Source organism: Lipotes vexillifer, unplaced genomic scaffold (assembly GCF_000442215.2).
Source record: "Lipotes vexillifer unplaced genomic scaffold, Lipotes_vexillifer_v1.1 scaffold342, whole genome shotgun sequence".
In the NCBI taxonomy this organism is placed as follows: Eukaryota; Metazoa; Chordata; class Mammalia; order Artiodactyla; family Lipotidae; genus Lipotes; species Lipotes vexillifer.
The window spans coordinates 6,236,441-6,251,899 of NW_006786802.1; positions in this window are offsets into that span (position 1 = coordinate 6,236,441).

Below are 15,459 nucleotides of genomic sequence, written 5' to 3' on the forward strand. Positions count from 1 at the left end.
ACCGAGCCGGTATCCCTGTGCCATGCGGCTGCTTCCCACTGGCTATCTACCTTACGTTTGTTAGTATATATATGTCCATGTCTCTCTCTCACCCTATCACAGCTCACCCTTCCTCCTCCCCATATCCTCAAGTCCGTTCTCCAGTAGGTCTGTGTCTTTATTCCTGTTTTACCCCTAGGTTCTTCATAACATTTTTTTTTCTTAAATTCCATATATATGTGTTAGCATATGGTATTTGTCTTTCTCTTTCTGACTTACTTCACTCTGTATGACAGACTCTAGGTCTCTCCACCTCATTACAAATGTGGTCTTGGCTCCTGTCAGGTTACTCTCTGTCTCTCCGTGTCTGGTAATTGCTCCTTCCCCTGGCTTCTTCAGGCCTGGAGTGGTAACAACTGTTATTACTCCTGAAGCACTGCGCTGTCCCTTGTGATTTCACTGCACCCCGTCCATCCTTTGTAAATATCCCCTTTACTCATTTCTCCTCCAATAACCCGATTTGATCATGCCACTTTGTTGTTGTTAAGAATCAGAAATACCAACAAAGGAAGCTCTTAATTAGGTCCTTGGTGTCTTTAAAATTCTAGTGGACATTTGTCACCCTTTTTGCACCTTTCCTAAATCCCTGTCCCCCACCCCCCCCCAATCTGAGCTAACTTTCTTGTCTGGGGATTTCCCTACCTCATGGCCCTTGACGAGAGATGGAGACCAACAACCACTTGGAAGACACATCCTCACTTTCCCAGCCTCCCTTGCAGCTAGGGCTCAGACATGTGATCCAGGCTCAACCAATCAGAAGGAGTTTGACTCTTGCCATGACATGGGAAAAGGGGGGCTGCAGAGAACCCATTATGGTTGGGGTGGCAGCAGCACTGGGAGCTACATCAGTTCCCAGAGGGAGCAGCTGAGCCTAGTGTCAGGCTCGAGGTACAGGTGGTGCATCTGAAGGAATCTGCACCCAGCAGTGGTGGCAAGTTGGTTCCCTGCAGAAATTTTATGTATTGCTCCTGCTTCCGGGGTACCCAACACTTGTCTCTGTGGACCTCCCAGGACCTTCAAGTAACCCAATAGCCTTCAATTCATCCCTTTCCTGCTTGAATGAGCTAGAGTTGTTATACTGCTTGAAACTAAGAACTCTGCCTGATATAAAAATCAAGCTAATTTTTTGACCCAGAGATTTCTGGCATCCTAAAGTCCTCGTCTCATTTTAAATAAATAAAAATATTAAAATCTTTTTAAATAATAAATAAATCCATGTTTGAGTATCTACTCTGTTTCAATTACTGTGCTAGGTGTTACAAAGCTAATTAAGATGGAAAAGTAAATAACCATAATCAACACTATAAACACTGTAATGGATCCTTCACTGTTGGAGTACAGATACAGAAGTGATTAATTCTGCCTGGGAGGGTTTTGGAAAGTTTGAGAACGGTAGTGAGCTGAATAGAGGGATGAGTACAGGTAAGAAACAGTGTGAAATGTTTGGCATGTCCAGAGAATGTAGGTGAGCTCAGAGGGGCTGGAGTAGAGCACAACAAAGGGTCACTGGAGGTGAGGCTGGGAAAGCGAGCCAAGGACCAGTGGCAAAAACCATCTGAGCTTCATTCTCTAGGCAAGCAGGAGAAGCCACAGCCATGGGTTCTGGAGGATGGGTTGAAGAGGGGGAAGAATAGAAGCAAGAAACCCGTTTATTCTCACAAAGGGCTATGACTACAGCAGAGGCTATGGTATTGAGAGGCAGGTCGAGATGTCATTTAAAAAGGGGCAAGTGAGAGTTCCTCTCCTGTTGGGTGTGGAGAGCCAGCGAGGATTCTAAGAGGGTCTTGAAACTCTAGCTTGCAGGAGTGGGTGGGTGGCAGAGTTTCCTACGAATATGGGACACTTGTCAATTAGCACAGCTTTGGTGTAGAGGAAGAAATTGACATGCCCATACCCTTTCTTAAGAATGTACTAATACGTGCATTTTTATACACTGGGATTTTGCTTCCAATCATTGCTACGAACAAAGGAAGGATGGAGTTGTTTCAGATCTGGTTGCTATTATTCCCTGCTATTTATGGGGCTATTCTAATTGCTATGGGTATACCATAGCCATAAAGTGCATGATCATCTGGAATGTTCCTGGGTTGGCATTTAGGAAAATACAATTCTTTAGAAGGGCTAAAAGTAAGCTATTTGAATTCTCTCCACACTAACCTCTTTCTCAGCTCTGGTATAAACGTGACCTAGATCCACTTACCTAGTCCACTGCCAGATCCACGCTAGAACACTTGGGAGGTCACTGGACCCCAGGACCAACACTAGTCCTCTCTCTGGTCCATCTGCTGTTGACTCTCTCCATTCCATTCCTGATCCTGGCTTCTCCTGCCAAGTGCAATTGTGAGAGCTGACAGTGGCAAGCTTGGCTTCCCAATATGTCCTTTTAATGTAAACTTACAAACTTCAAGAATGTATTTGGCTCTGCCCCCTGTGGTACTAAGCCTCAATGCTGACAGCATTTTGCCTTTGTTGTGAACAGTAAAGTTCTTCTAGTTGGCTTTTTGTTAAGAAGTGTGTGGACCTGGGGTTTGATGACATCTTTAGACTTGGATTCTAAAAAGGTGCTACCACTGTGCACTTGGCTAAAGGAATCACTTACATTTTACCAGTGAATGGCTTTCATTTATCAAATTCTCAGTCAGCACAAAAAGCTAAGGCCATGCAATGAGTACTATACTACAACACTCCTCACTTCTGAAAGCACAAAGCGATGACTGGTAGCTTTAGAGATGTTATTTGGAAACCGAATACAGAAACAGCTCTGTTATCCCACACCTAGAGAAACAGAAGATGCGTGGTCATTTATTCATTTTTGCTCCCTTTTTGAACAATCATCTATCAGGTGGTGTGATTCTCTACTAGACCACGAGTCTCTGAGGACAGGATAAGCTTCTAATCCATATCTAAATTCACAGCATCTGGCACAATGAATGTTACATGGCTGGGGGCAAATAAAAGTTCACTGAATTAATCTGTAATATATAGCAAGAGAACTCACAGCAAGAGGGGAGTTACTCTCAGCCACAGTAACTGGGCAACTGAAACTGCTTTGCCACCAGCAGCGCTAGAGGCAGAGTCAGTGACTATTACCATGTAATATGAAACTCCCAAATGAATGGAGAAACTAGACTCATAGATAAGCAATACAGTCATCAAAGCAACAGTGTCTTAGAGATTTTTTTTAAAGTCATAACCATGCCACATAAGCAATAAATTATGAAGGCTGAGCATGTGAATAAAACTTAATATGGTCATAAATTTTATGACAAAGCTAATTTGACATATTTAATGACATGCATAATCATTATTATGCAGCACTGTAATCAGACATTAATAAGTAATGCACAACAACTGTAAGAGTCTTTACTTGTGTTCAGACAAACCAAATGCCTAGCATTCTCCCCCCTTCTTAGTTATTAATGCTTCACACCTACTCTATCCATCCGTGGTGATGGGCTTCTCTGATGCTGTGAATAACTTAATCCTCAATGCACAGATACAGAAACCCTTACTAAGACAGTCTCAAGCAGGTAAGGCTCTCTGCATTCCCTCTGCCACCTAAGACACCTGAAGCAGAAATCTATGGATGCTCTGTCCACAGCCCTGGGACCACCTTCAATGTATTCCAACTCTGATAGCTGGATGTCTGCTGTTGGGAGGTGGATCACTCGGAAAATGGAGAATGTTCTCTGGCTTCCTGACAACTGGGAAGAGGGTGGAGGGCAAGAGTACACCTGGCTTGAGCAGAAAGGGGAGAAGAGAGAGTCCCATTGCTCAGGAAAAGCTGCTCCACATGCCTGATCTGCAACAATTACACAGTCCAAGTATCTCTGGGCAATAGGTCTCTGGTGGTCCTGATGTCTAGACCAACTCCCAGCTCATTCTTCTCAGGGAGGAAACCAGGATATTTCAGAGACTTTCATTTTATAGTTAGAGAAAAAGTTAGGCACAAACAGCCAGGCTAAAATGTAAATGACTAACAGCTTCTTTTCTATTTTTATGGTGGGGAGGTTCTTAAGAACATAAAGGCACTAACGAACTAAAAAAAGAGGAAGGAATGTCCGTGGCAAACAAAAGATAGAGAAGAGGGAAGGCAGCGGTGCCCAATGCCAAGCCCCTCTCCTATGTTTGGCCAACAGCTCTGCCTATTACAGTTCTGGGGCTGGGGCGGGAACAGAGATGCTGCATATGGAGGTATCCTATGCCATCCCTGCTGATCAACACAGAGACCCACAGAGTGTTAAATTCCAAGCTAGAAACACAAATGTAGAGAATACACCCTCACTAGTGTCAGAAGAAATCTAAGTAGTGGTAGCGGTATAGGAAAGGATCACACATAGAATTTACGGTCCAGTGCCACTGCTCATTAGCCTGTATTCTGAGTAGGTCACCTGCAGTGTATGGGCCTCGATTTTGCCATCTGTGAAACAGGGGTAATACTCTTCATCCTGCATATGTCAGAGTTGATTACGAGGCTCATGTGATGCGTCCCTGGGAAAGATGTGTTGTTTAACCGTCTGACTGAATAGGTTGAATCCCTGTTCAACACACTGCAGCTCAACCTGGGCAATCTATTTACCATTGGTCTCCTCATCTGAAACTGAGATTAAAAAAAAAAAAAATCGTAAGATTATCCCAATGATTAATTGCAACAATGCATGTAGAGAATTTAGCCTGGTCCTTGGTACTTATTATCTTGGCTATTAACAGCAATATGTAAAACACAGAGTACTTTATAGATGTTTAAGGCACTGAAAATAAACTCGTTGCTTACTGCAATAGTCCTGAGCCCTTTTAGAGGGCTAAAGTCAGAACATGAAAGGTTAATGATTTGGCTGTGTAAACGTGGTATGCTTCTCTTTGCTCTGGATACAGTGGGCTTACCCTGTTATTAAAACCTGTTTAGTGGATATTGAGCTGCCATGAGGCCTAACATTTAGTTCCAGTTATTAGATTAAATATTTGCTCAGAATGGTATTTGAATTGCCAGGTTCTAGATTTTTCTGGTTGGTAAGGACTCCTTTGTATTTTGTACAGAGGCTAAAAGTGGTAGACTGACTACACAACAGAGGTACCATTTCTCAAAGGATATTAAAACCATGGTTCACTATAACATTGTACCTGGTGGCACAGAATTCAATGAGTAAACTGAACTTTACTTGATGAGGAAACATTGAGTGGAAGAGACAGGACTTTATTTTAGGTATTTTTCATGATCAAATCATTCTGATTTAAACATCTAAGACTTTGTTGCCATGCTCTTTTCCCCTTACTTTCAGTCTGCTAAATGCATGGTTAAGTACATTTCTGATTCAGTTTGTTAACAAAAAAAGATATTATATGATAGCCAAATCAATATTAAGCACTATAAACGAAAAACTTATAAAATTATAAACTAAACACGTATGTGACAATACTAACTTTTGTTAACGTATGCTTACCTCTCCTCACGGGCACATTCCTTCATGCTAAAGTTCTCACATAGTATGAAAATAAGGCAGATGCATTTTGGAAAACAAAAGAGGAGTAAAACAAAAACACACTTTAAGCAAAATCTTACACATCTCAAATTCATGATTAACTAAATTTTAGAATTTAATAAGTTCATTAGGTTAGTTTGGATGCCTGGGTGCTTCTACCCCAAGTCATGATCTTTGAGGGACTTCTGGGTCCAGGTTACACAATGATCGCATGACACTTTCCAAGTTACTCATCTCAACACACCACAGGAAGAAAGGTCATATTCCATATACCTTTCTATATATCTATACCATGTGCTCAAAACATCTAGGAAAAATAAGCTTGGTATTTATAAGATGAAGCTCTTTGAGTGGTGTCATAGATGTGTCAGGCCAATCAGCTTGCAACGGTAAAAAGAACACTGGTACGTACAGAAATGGGGTGGGAAAGGAACAAGGGAATAAAGGATTTCTTGTTAACGGATGAGAAAGAAATATTAATAGCATATCACAATAAAATGAGCTTTAAAAAATATTTGAAACTTAAATCTTCAAAATGACAAGAAAATACAAATGGTTCACAAATAAACCCAATGGGTCAAATCCTGTTAAATGCCTGACTGGGAAGAGCAGTGAGTTCAGTCTATACGCTTAAACACATTGGCTCACTTTGCACAGTGTCCACTTCTCAGTATGTTATTAATACGTTTTACAAAAGGACATATTGGTAAATTGTACACATCTACTTCTAGGTACCATCATGTAACCTGGTACAAAGTAAGCAATCTTCCTACAGGTAAAAAATTTGGATGGTGTGAAAATTAGAAAAAGAAATGTCCTATCATTATGTTGTGACCAGGTTTATGGCACGTGAATTTCACCTTCACCCAGTAAAAGGTTAAAACCTGGATATTAAAAGTTAACGCTGGGCTTCCCTGGTGGCGCAGTGGTTGAGAGTCCGCCGGCCAATGCAGGGGACGCGGGTTCGTGCCCCGGTCTGCGAAGATCGCACATGCCGCGGAGCGGCTGGGCCCGTGAGACATGGCTGCTGAGCCTGCGGGTCCGGAGCCTGTGCTCCGCGCTCCGCAACGGAAGAGGCTGCAACAGTGAGAGGCTCGCGTACCGCAAAAAAAAAACAAAGGTAATGCTGTATCAGTAACACGCTACCCCTCATTTCGCAAAATGTCAGATCACAAAAGTATCACTTAGGGCTTCCTTGGTGGCGCAGTGGTTGGGAGTCCGCCTGGCTGGGTCCGTGAGCCGTGGCCGCTGGGCCTGCGCGTCTGGAGCCTGTGGTCTGCAGCGGAAGGGGCCACGACAGTGAGAGGTCCGCGTACCGCAAAAAAAAGAGTATCATTTAGGTAATTGCTTGTAGTTTATTCCTTTGCTGTTGTCTTTTCTCTGCACATCTTTCTAATAATTTTTTAAAAGTGGATATGTAATTGTCATGTGATCAGCTGTAAAAATGATTAAAAGGTATGGAAAAGCGTAACACGAATGCCAATAATCTGTTTCTAACAGTAATATATATGGAACGCTATTTAGGGGCAAAAGAGAAAAAGGAAGAAACAAGAGAGGTTTATCATCTTTGAAATTTTGAAAACTGGACTTCATTGCCTAATAGGAAAAAAAATTCACATTTAAAGTTAATAGCGCTGACTCCTAGCTAGAAGCACTACGTCACTGTCACTGGATTCAGCGGGAGTGCCTTTTCAGTGGGGCAATGTTGCAGAGAAAGCGGACAGGTTTTTTAGAACAAGGGACAGAAAATAATCTCACCTCTGCCAGCTGAATGAGTTTGGACAAATTAGTTTATCTCTGCCAGACTACATTTTGACATCCAAAAATTGGATATAATAACTATCTGAAAGCCTCTTGTTGAGGTGTGTCTATCAAAGGTTTACTGGTTTTTAAATAGATAGCACTGTGCAAATGAAGGCTATGGTTTTCTATTGCCAATTGTCAAATATACTATGTAATTCTATCCAACTTACATACGTATAAGCGCCTAACGGTCTTTTAAATGGTTAAAGGTTTATGAATAAGATGATTTTCCTACTGGGATTCACCTGATGCTTTTCTTAAACATGTAACCTTGAGTCCACCACACAAAATAATGCTTTGATTAGAGCAATGCACATAATAAAGGTTATCCTCATTTCTAAGACATCAAACATCATTCACAAAAGAGAACTACTTTTGAAAGAGATATATTTGTGCTGGGAAGAGAAGATTTCTACTTCTAGTTACAGATGATTTATTGATGAATGCATATCATAGCCTGTCTGAGAGGCACTGCTATGAGCACCCTCATGTGTGGTTTGCAGGTCAAGGAAGAGGGGAAAATGCCTTGGTGGTACCAATGGACGTTGCGTGGACTTTAATATTCTCAAAAGGAAATTCTCTTTTAGGCATTTAAAAAAACTGTACTAAAATACATTTATTCAAGTTTATGGAAGGCTAAAAAAATCATAATCCTAACCAAAGAATTATCAATTAATACGCTGATTAATATACTCTACCAGTCATCTTCTATAAAAAGTTTAAATAAATTTTATAATTCCTGTACATATGTCCTATAAATATAATTTTGTATTTTTCTGTCTTCCCATTTAATATCAACAGACTTTAAAGAGCAATAATTTGGAAATTGTCTCGGATATGTGGGAAAATCTGTTTCAACTGAAATAATTTAGTGGACAATGGAAATGTCATGAAGAGCCCCTAATTTTTCCCATCTTGTTGGATAGAAACAAAAGTTCTTATTTAGGATGAGTGGAAATAATCAAACTGATTTAGGCCTCTATTTATCCTCTAGTTAAAAAATGTAGCCCCATGTAGCAACAATATTACGGGGAACAAAAGAAAAAAAAAAACAATTCTGTAAATTTGCAGTAGGTTCATTTCCTCGGACTACCAAAGCCCATCTATTGACCAGCTCTATGCTTTAGGCTTAAAATGGATCTCTCTGAAGCAATGACAGAATTTTTGCCAAGTGACTAGGATATAAACACCATTTTGGTCACACAGTGAGACATATGCTATAAAGAAAACAGGTTCAAAATAGGCAAGTGGGTTTCTCTAGAATAAATGAGAGCTCATGTAAACAGCTTCAGCTTCAGAGCTTCATGTCTGCGCTGGTGTGGAAGCTCTTTGTTTCTTCCACGGGGGATGGCGGCACACTGTTTTCCTGATTCCTTACACTAATGAACTGCTATAAATTTGTCTGCGATATTCCAGAGAGCCCTAACTTCAGCTTTTAGGCAATGCTGAGGATGCACCCTATATGCCAGACTCACCTTTTGCAAGGTGTACTCTCAGCACTGTGGGTGATTTCCATGGGAGAATATTCTATTTAAAGAACTACTGTCCCAGCATAATACAAAAAATCACTTATGAAGATGCAAGAGACAGGGAAAGCTTTCAATGATGTTTACACACGCACAATGTCAGGGCCTCCCTTTCCTGTTCCCCAAGAGGGTGGGCAGGAGAGTGTTCCTTTGTGAGGAAAGGCATACAAAAAGTATTCATGTAGTCATAGGACTGGGAAAGTTGAAGCTCTTCCAAAGGGGATATGCACATACACTTCCTGAGCCCAAGAGTGTGCTGTGAGACCAGACAGGCATTGATATAAAGGAGGGAGGGAAGGAAGGAGTCTCAGACAGAAACACAGGCTCTGTGTACCCTGTTTTTTTTTTACCTCAAGCACAGACATCCAAATTCTTCTCCTAGCATGTTTTAAAATGGAATATCTTTAAAACAATATATATTTAAAGGGCACATTAAAATTTATTTTAAAAACTTCATAGATGAAAACCAAGCAAGCCATCCTCCATCGACAAAAATGTGCCAAGGCAACATAATAATTACCTTCAATTTTCACTTACAGGCAGTCAGATTCACAGTACTTGAATCTGCTTACATTTAAAAATGGAAATGACAACATAAAGTTTATAATGTTGATGATTTTCCCATTAAATATCAAGATAGAAAAAAATTTTGATGTCATAAAAAAATAAAAGCCAACTCCCGAGTCATGAGATGTTTCAGCAGAAAAAACTGTGGTCTCATAATTGTGTGGTCCAATGAGGTGAGGATGATTTAGCTTTAATATCAAGGTGTTAAAATTCATAATGAGAAGAATACGGTTGTCACAAAATCAAATCTCTCCCTCAGATAACTTACATAGACGTCAGGAAGTTTTGCTGGTTTTGTTCCCTGATGTATCCCCGGTGCCCACAACAAATACTTGTCACACTGTAGGTGGTCAATACACATTAGTTGAATGAATAAATAAATACAGAAAGAGGAGTGCATGATATGTTTGTGAAACTGTGCCAACTGTGTGTATACTATTATCGAGGTACATTAAATAGTCTTTGCTTTAAATTTGCAAATGAGGACTTTCAATGGAATATATCTACAGAAATCAAACAAAGGCATTCTGGCCTGGACTTCTATGCAGCAAGAGAAGAGAAAACACTGGCAAAGAGCCAGGGGAGTGGCTGGCCAACCTCAAGATGAGTCTGGAACAAGCATGGGGCAGTGGGGAATGCACCTGGGCTTCTAATTCTAGCACTCTGACCACCTGGGCACCCAAGGAGGCAAGCAGCAGCGCTCATGCATGGACAGCCTGGGCCACGTGTAGGCTAATCACGTGGATGGATTAGCTCATTCCATCCTGAAAACCAGCCTTTAAGGTAAACGCTTACTGTTATTCCTACTTTGTGGATGAGAGAACTAAAGGCAGAGAGATTACATACCTTATCAAAGGGTTCCTGCCTACGAGGCACCAGCATGGGATTTTGGCCCTTGAATTCTGATTTGGGAGCCTGCACAAGAACCACACTGCCTCAGAGGAGCTTACCATCCCTGGGCTTCCGTCTGCAAAATGCAGGCAGTTGACTTGCTAAGAACTAGGGTTCAACATCTAAGGTTCAAGATACTCCAGGTTGAAGATCCAAAATCCTGGTCTTTATTTGTCTAAAAAGACCACAGAGGCCTCACTGCATTAATACCCTATCATCTTGATATTGTTGGTGCATTAAATATTGGGACCAATTTCATCATGAGGACAGAAGAATGTATTCACCAAATTTTATAATATACTGACAAAACCATAGATAAATCTCAATCCATCTGTAATCACTTAAAAAACTTACGGAATGCAGCATGTTACCACAACAACCAAAAGAAACAGGAATTTAACCAGCCTGTTCTTCTAGAGCAGTGAACACTAGAATTGAATAGGTATTTTAATTGAATTTATCCTAACGTTTGTTGCCATTTGTGGATAGCCTACTGGTCAAATCTTACTTCCCAACTGCTTTCTATTTCCTAACTAGCCTTTAATACCGTTTTGGTAAGGACCTCAAACAATACTAGGCAGTAGGTGTGAAATGGATAGTTAAGTTGAATGGGTGACTAAAAGGAATTCCCTCATAAGTACCAATATATTGAAACATACTTTATTGTGGCTTGCTTTCAAACTGTTATTTTAAGATCTAAAACATTACCTGTTTCAGAGAGTAATAGTAAAGCCCTTATTTGTTGAGAACATGCACAGATAAAATTTACAAGTTTAAAAAATTGAATAGCAGTAATTATCATGCTCTTCAAAAAGAAAAACACATTTTCATATTTTAAAAGGTTTCATATTTTAAAAACTCAAAATAGTTTTATGAACTCACAAAGTAATATTGTATTTTTCTCAAGATATTAATATATCCTTGTATTGCAAGCATAGGATGCATTTAACTTGGAGTATTTGCTATTTTAAAATATGCTTCTTTTGATTTTTTTCACTTTAATATTCTGAAGACAGCACAATTACATTTATCAGCAGTTAGTTTGTAAAACTCATGATTAAGAGTTTTGTTTGAAATATATAACTTTGGTAACATCATGCACCTAATCTGAATTCGAAATGTATTAGGGTCTAATTCATAGTGAGTTTTTCTATGATACAACTAGTGATTAAACAACTAATGCTTCCACAAGAGGATAAAGTATATCAAATCTGTTGGTTCTGAAGGTGAAGCAAGATTTTGTATTAATGCAGTCTATCATTGAGATCCCAGGAGGAAATAGAATTAAACTCAGTTCGAATGGAGGGATTTTAATGAAGGGACAACTTACAGAGGTGTTGGCAGGGTCTGGGGAATCAGCACAAGGTGCTGAGAACCCAGAGGTTGGCACACCTCTCATCCTCATGCTGAAGATACAGAGGGAGGAAAGAGTATTACTGGAGTGAGAGCTGGAGCGCAGGAAGGGAGGAGGGGTGCTGGGCAGGAGCTAAAATCTTGAAAAGGGGAAGCACCACCAGAGATTTTTCAGGGTCACTGGTTCACACCACCTGCACTGAAGCAGGGAAAGATCTGGAAGAAATACCCCAACTTCTCTCTGCCCCTTCTCTCTGACCCCCTGCGTGTGCCTTCCTTCTGTTGGCCAAAACCAGAAGCCACCTGGAAGGAGTCAGCCTTCAGGGGCGAGAACAGCAAAGAGGAAGGGGAATGGCTCTGGGGCGGGGGTTGAGGGGGCGTCAGAGCACTAGGAAGCTAATCACGTCACTGCCCCTGAGGCCTGACACAGGGTGGCAGGATGAAATGTGTTCCTCTGATCTCATTTCTCAGAAGTCTACCAGGAAATATCATTTTGGGAAAATAATTTTAAAAAAATACAAAACCCTCTTTTTCCTTCAACATTTTTTCCCCTTCAAGTTTTATTTAAATCCTTCCTTTCATTTACCTCCGAGTAACACAGAGGTATTCGGTTCAACCAGCCCTCCAGTTGGCAGACTTTTTTCTAAGACCTCATCCTGAGAGCTTTCTGAACTGTGGGAAGTCTTTACACAATTGTCAACGAATGCAAGATCCAGTAAATTTCCCTAAGATCCCTATTAAAGTTGGTGACAACTTTTCCGCAATCTCAATCCGGCCACCCACAGATGATATCATTCACCATTTCTTTGATAAATGTCAAATGCATTTGAAGTAACACCTGAAATATTTGTTTGAATGTTCTCTCATCTATTAATTTTGCACATGTACATAATTTTTGTGTAACTTCTGATTATAGGGCAATTGTAAACAAATACAGAGAATAATCAAAGCTACCATGTAAGAACTTATGTAGCACCACTACTAAGAAGCCTTCTCAGTAGAACCAGAAGGATCTTAAATGGAGGTTCCCAAGGATGCATCCCTGACCACCCTCAAACATAAAGTCTGGGGTGGTGGGTGCGGGGATCAGGTGCGATTCATCTTTTCAGTAGCCAAGGCCCTAAAACAGTGTCTTGCACATTTCATGCACTCAATAAATATTTGCTGAATTGGCCAAACCTTGGTTTGTCCCCATAATCACCACCCCAAAAGCACACAGATAACTACTTCTTGGAAAAATTCCAACTAGTGTTTGATGTCACCTATGTGGTTTCTCTCTCAGGAGCAGCTCTGTAGGATTACATTATTTTATGTTTTTTTTCCTTTCACTTTAATGTCATATACTTGAATAACAGCTTTATACAAAATTCCTACCAGCACAACCACAGCAGCTTCAAGGCATCATTTTAAAAATGGTGCCAGCATCTTTCAATTTAGCATTGTCAAGTGGCTAGGAAAATGCATAATTTGGTATTAAGAGCTAAAGATATTTTGAATATATTCTTTAATTTTTTTAAGATCACAGTATTTTTAAGAATTAAAATGTTACTATAAACTTGGCCTTCACTGAAAAATAATCCTGCATTTCTTTGCATTTAATGAAAGTGTCCAATTACAAAGTTAATTTTGTAACATACTTTTTAAACTTAAACAGCAAAAATATATCCAAAGTGAATCTGAATAGGCAAAAAAAGACATATACAGGAAGACCAAGGTTTTGGTGAAAGTTAAAATGTTATTTCATACTTTGCACAACTTAGAATTATTCCCAAATTTTATAGTCTAGATCCAAACGTTAATTTGAAATGAACTTGACCATTGAAATCCTAAATTTAACACTCTTCAGAACAAAATAGCCTTTCTCTTCTGCTTCATGGGCAAATGAACTAAATACTAGGGAATGGTACTGCCTGGGCCTTTGAACCAATGCTAAAATAGATGAAATACTACTTGATGTGTATAAACATTAGAGAATCCATTTTGAGTTTATAAAAGGATGAGTTCGTGACAAAATATTCCCCTTTTCCTGAAAATGCTCTCATTCCTACAATAGGGGGTTGTTATTTTTTTTCCAGGGTGGAGGTGGAGGGATCAAGATAGCTGTTATGTTTATTTCTCAAAATGCATTGTGGTGAGAAATTCAGAGTGCAGTGTGGGAAAATAAACCTTGACTTCACCAAAATATAAAGCTGCATTTAAGGCAGTAGGTAAAGGATACAACAGCAACAGTACAAGTTCATTATTTGCAATCTTGCAGTTCCTGAAATCTCTATAACACATTACTTTAAAAGCCTCAGACAGATGATTTTATAATACTTTACCAACATTTCAACACCTGAAAAGCCTCAGCAAGTTAAACCCTCTAGTTTTAAATTTCAGACATGACCTCACTCAATCCTTTTATTTTTCAGACTTGCTCAAATTTTCATTTGTTTTCAAAAATCAATGAATAATGATGAATTTTAGGTACCTATCCACAAAGAAAGTAGATTTTCACATTTTTTTAGGAGGCTAAGAAGTGAAAAGGAAAAAAAAAATCAACTCCAACAAAATGTTGCTATAGAAATCTTTTAGAACAGAATGTTAAATTACTTAATTATTTATAATCATTTGGCTCTACCGTTCGAAGTGCATTCAGACTTCAAAGCTAACCCTTCGGTAGCATCAATGTTGACAGTACCGGATTGCATGTTTAGCTGAGATCTTGAAGATCCCATAGGACCAAAACAAACACGTATCTACTGTTCTGGCTACTGCATCACTCTTCATCACCATTCTTTTCGGGTGAAATATATTGCAGTTGACCCTTTGAGAGGGACTAAAATAGACATGTGTTGTTTCTGCCTACCCAGCATCCTTCCTCTAATTTTCCTTTGGAGAACTCCCCTACTCCAGATAATGTGGAGCTAACATCAAACCCCTTTCTGGAGGAAGACATCTGAACCCAAGCTTAGTCAGCAGAACGGTCCATTCTCCATGTTCAGAGAGGGGCAAGTGACACTGATGCCCCTGTAAGAACAGCTCTGGGACTTTTGCAGCAAATATTGAAGAAAAAGTGCTCTCCTTTCCTTGCTCTGAGTTGGCAGTAGCTTCTAAGGGGCTATCGTGTAGAAACAACTTGTCTGAAAATGAAGCCAAAACCAGGAAACAGATCCTGATAACCCTGACTGATGGCTCCAGCCATACTTTAACTGGCAAGACCTACCTATGGGCTTTTTCATCAATTAAATGAAATCCTTTATACTTAAGCCAGTTTGAATTGGTTTTGTCACTTGCAGCTAAAAGAATCCTGAGTGTAACAATGTGACAACATTAAAAATAAACATGACTGCTTTTGAGGTTTCTAATGAATTTACCTCCTCATATGCATTACTTTATTTAATCCTCCCAATTCAGGAAGGCACATATCCATTAACATTAAATCCATTACTTTTTAAACGCATACTCTATGGAAGAGGGACAGGCAATGCCAGGGGAGGAGTCATTCTGAAGTAAGGTGGCCAGGGAAGTCTCCCTTACACGGGAGAAAAGTGGGGGTTACATATTTCAGGGCACTCGATAGATATCCACCAAATGAAAGAATCAACACTATACAGCAGAGCCAGGAGGTGATCCCTATACAGATTCCCTGACTGATAAAATTAGGAGGCTTTTGCAGTATCCCAGGTCAGAGATGATGAACCCCAAACAGGCAGCCCTACAAGAATGGCTCAAACAAATAGGACGTAAAGATAGAGTCAAGTTTGATGTGGGGATCCCTAGGTGGGTGTAGCTATTGTCACTGGGATAGGGAAACAAGG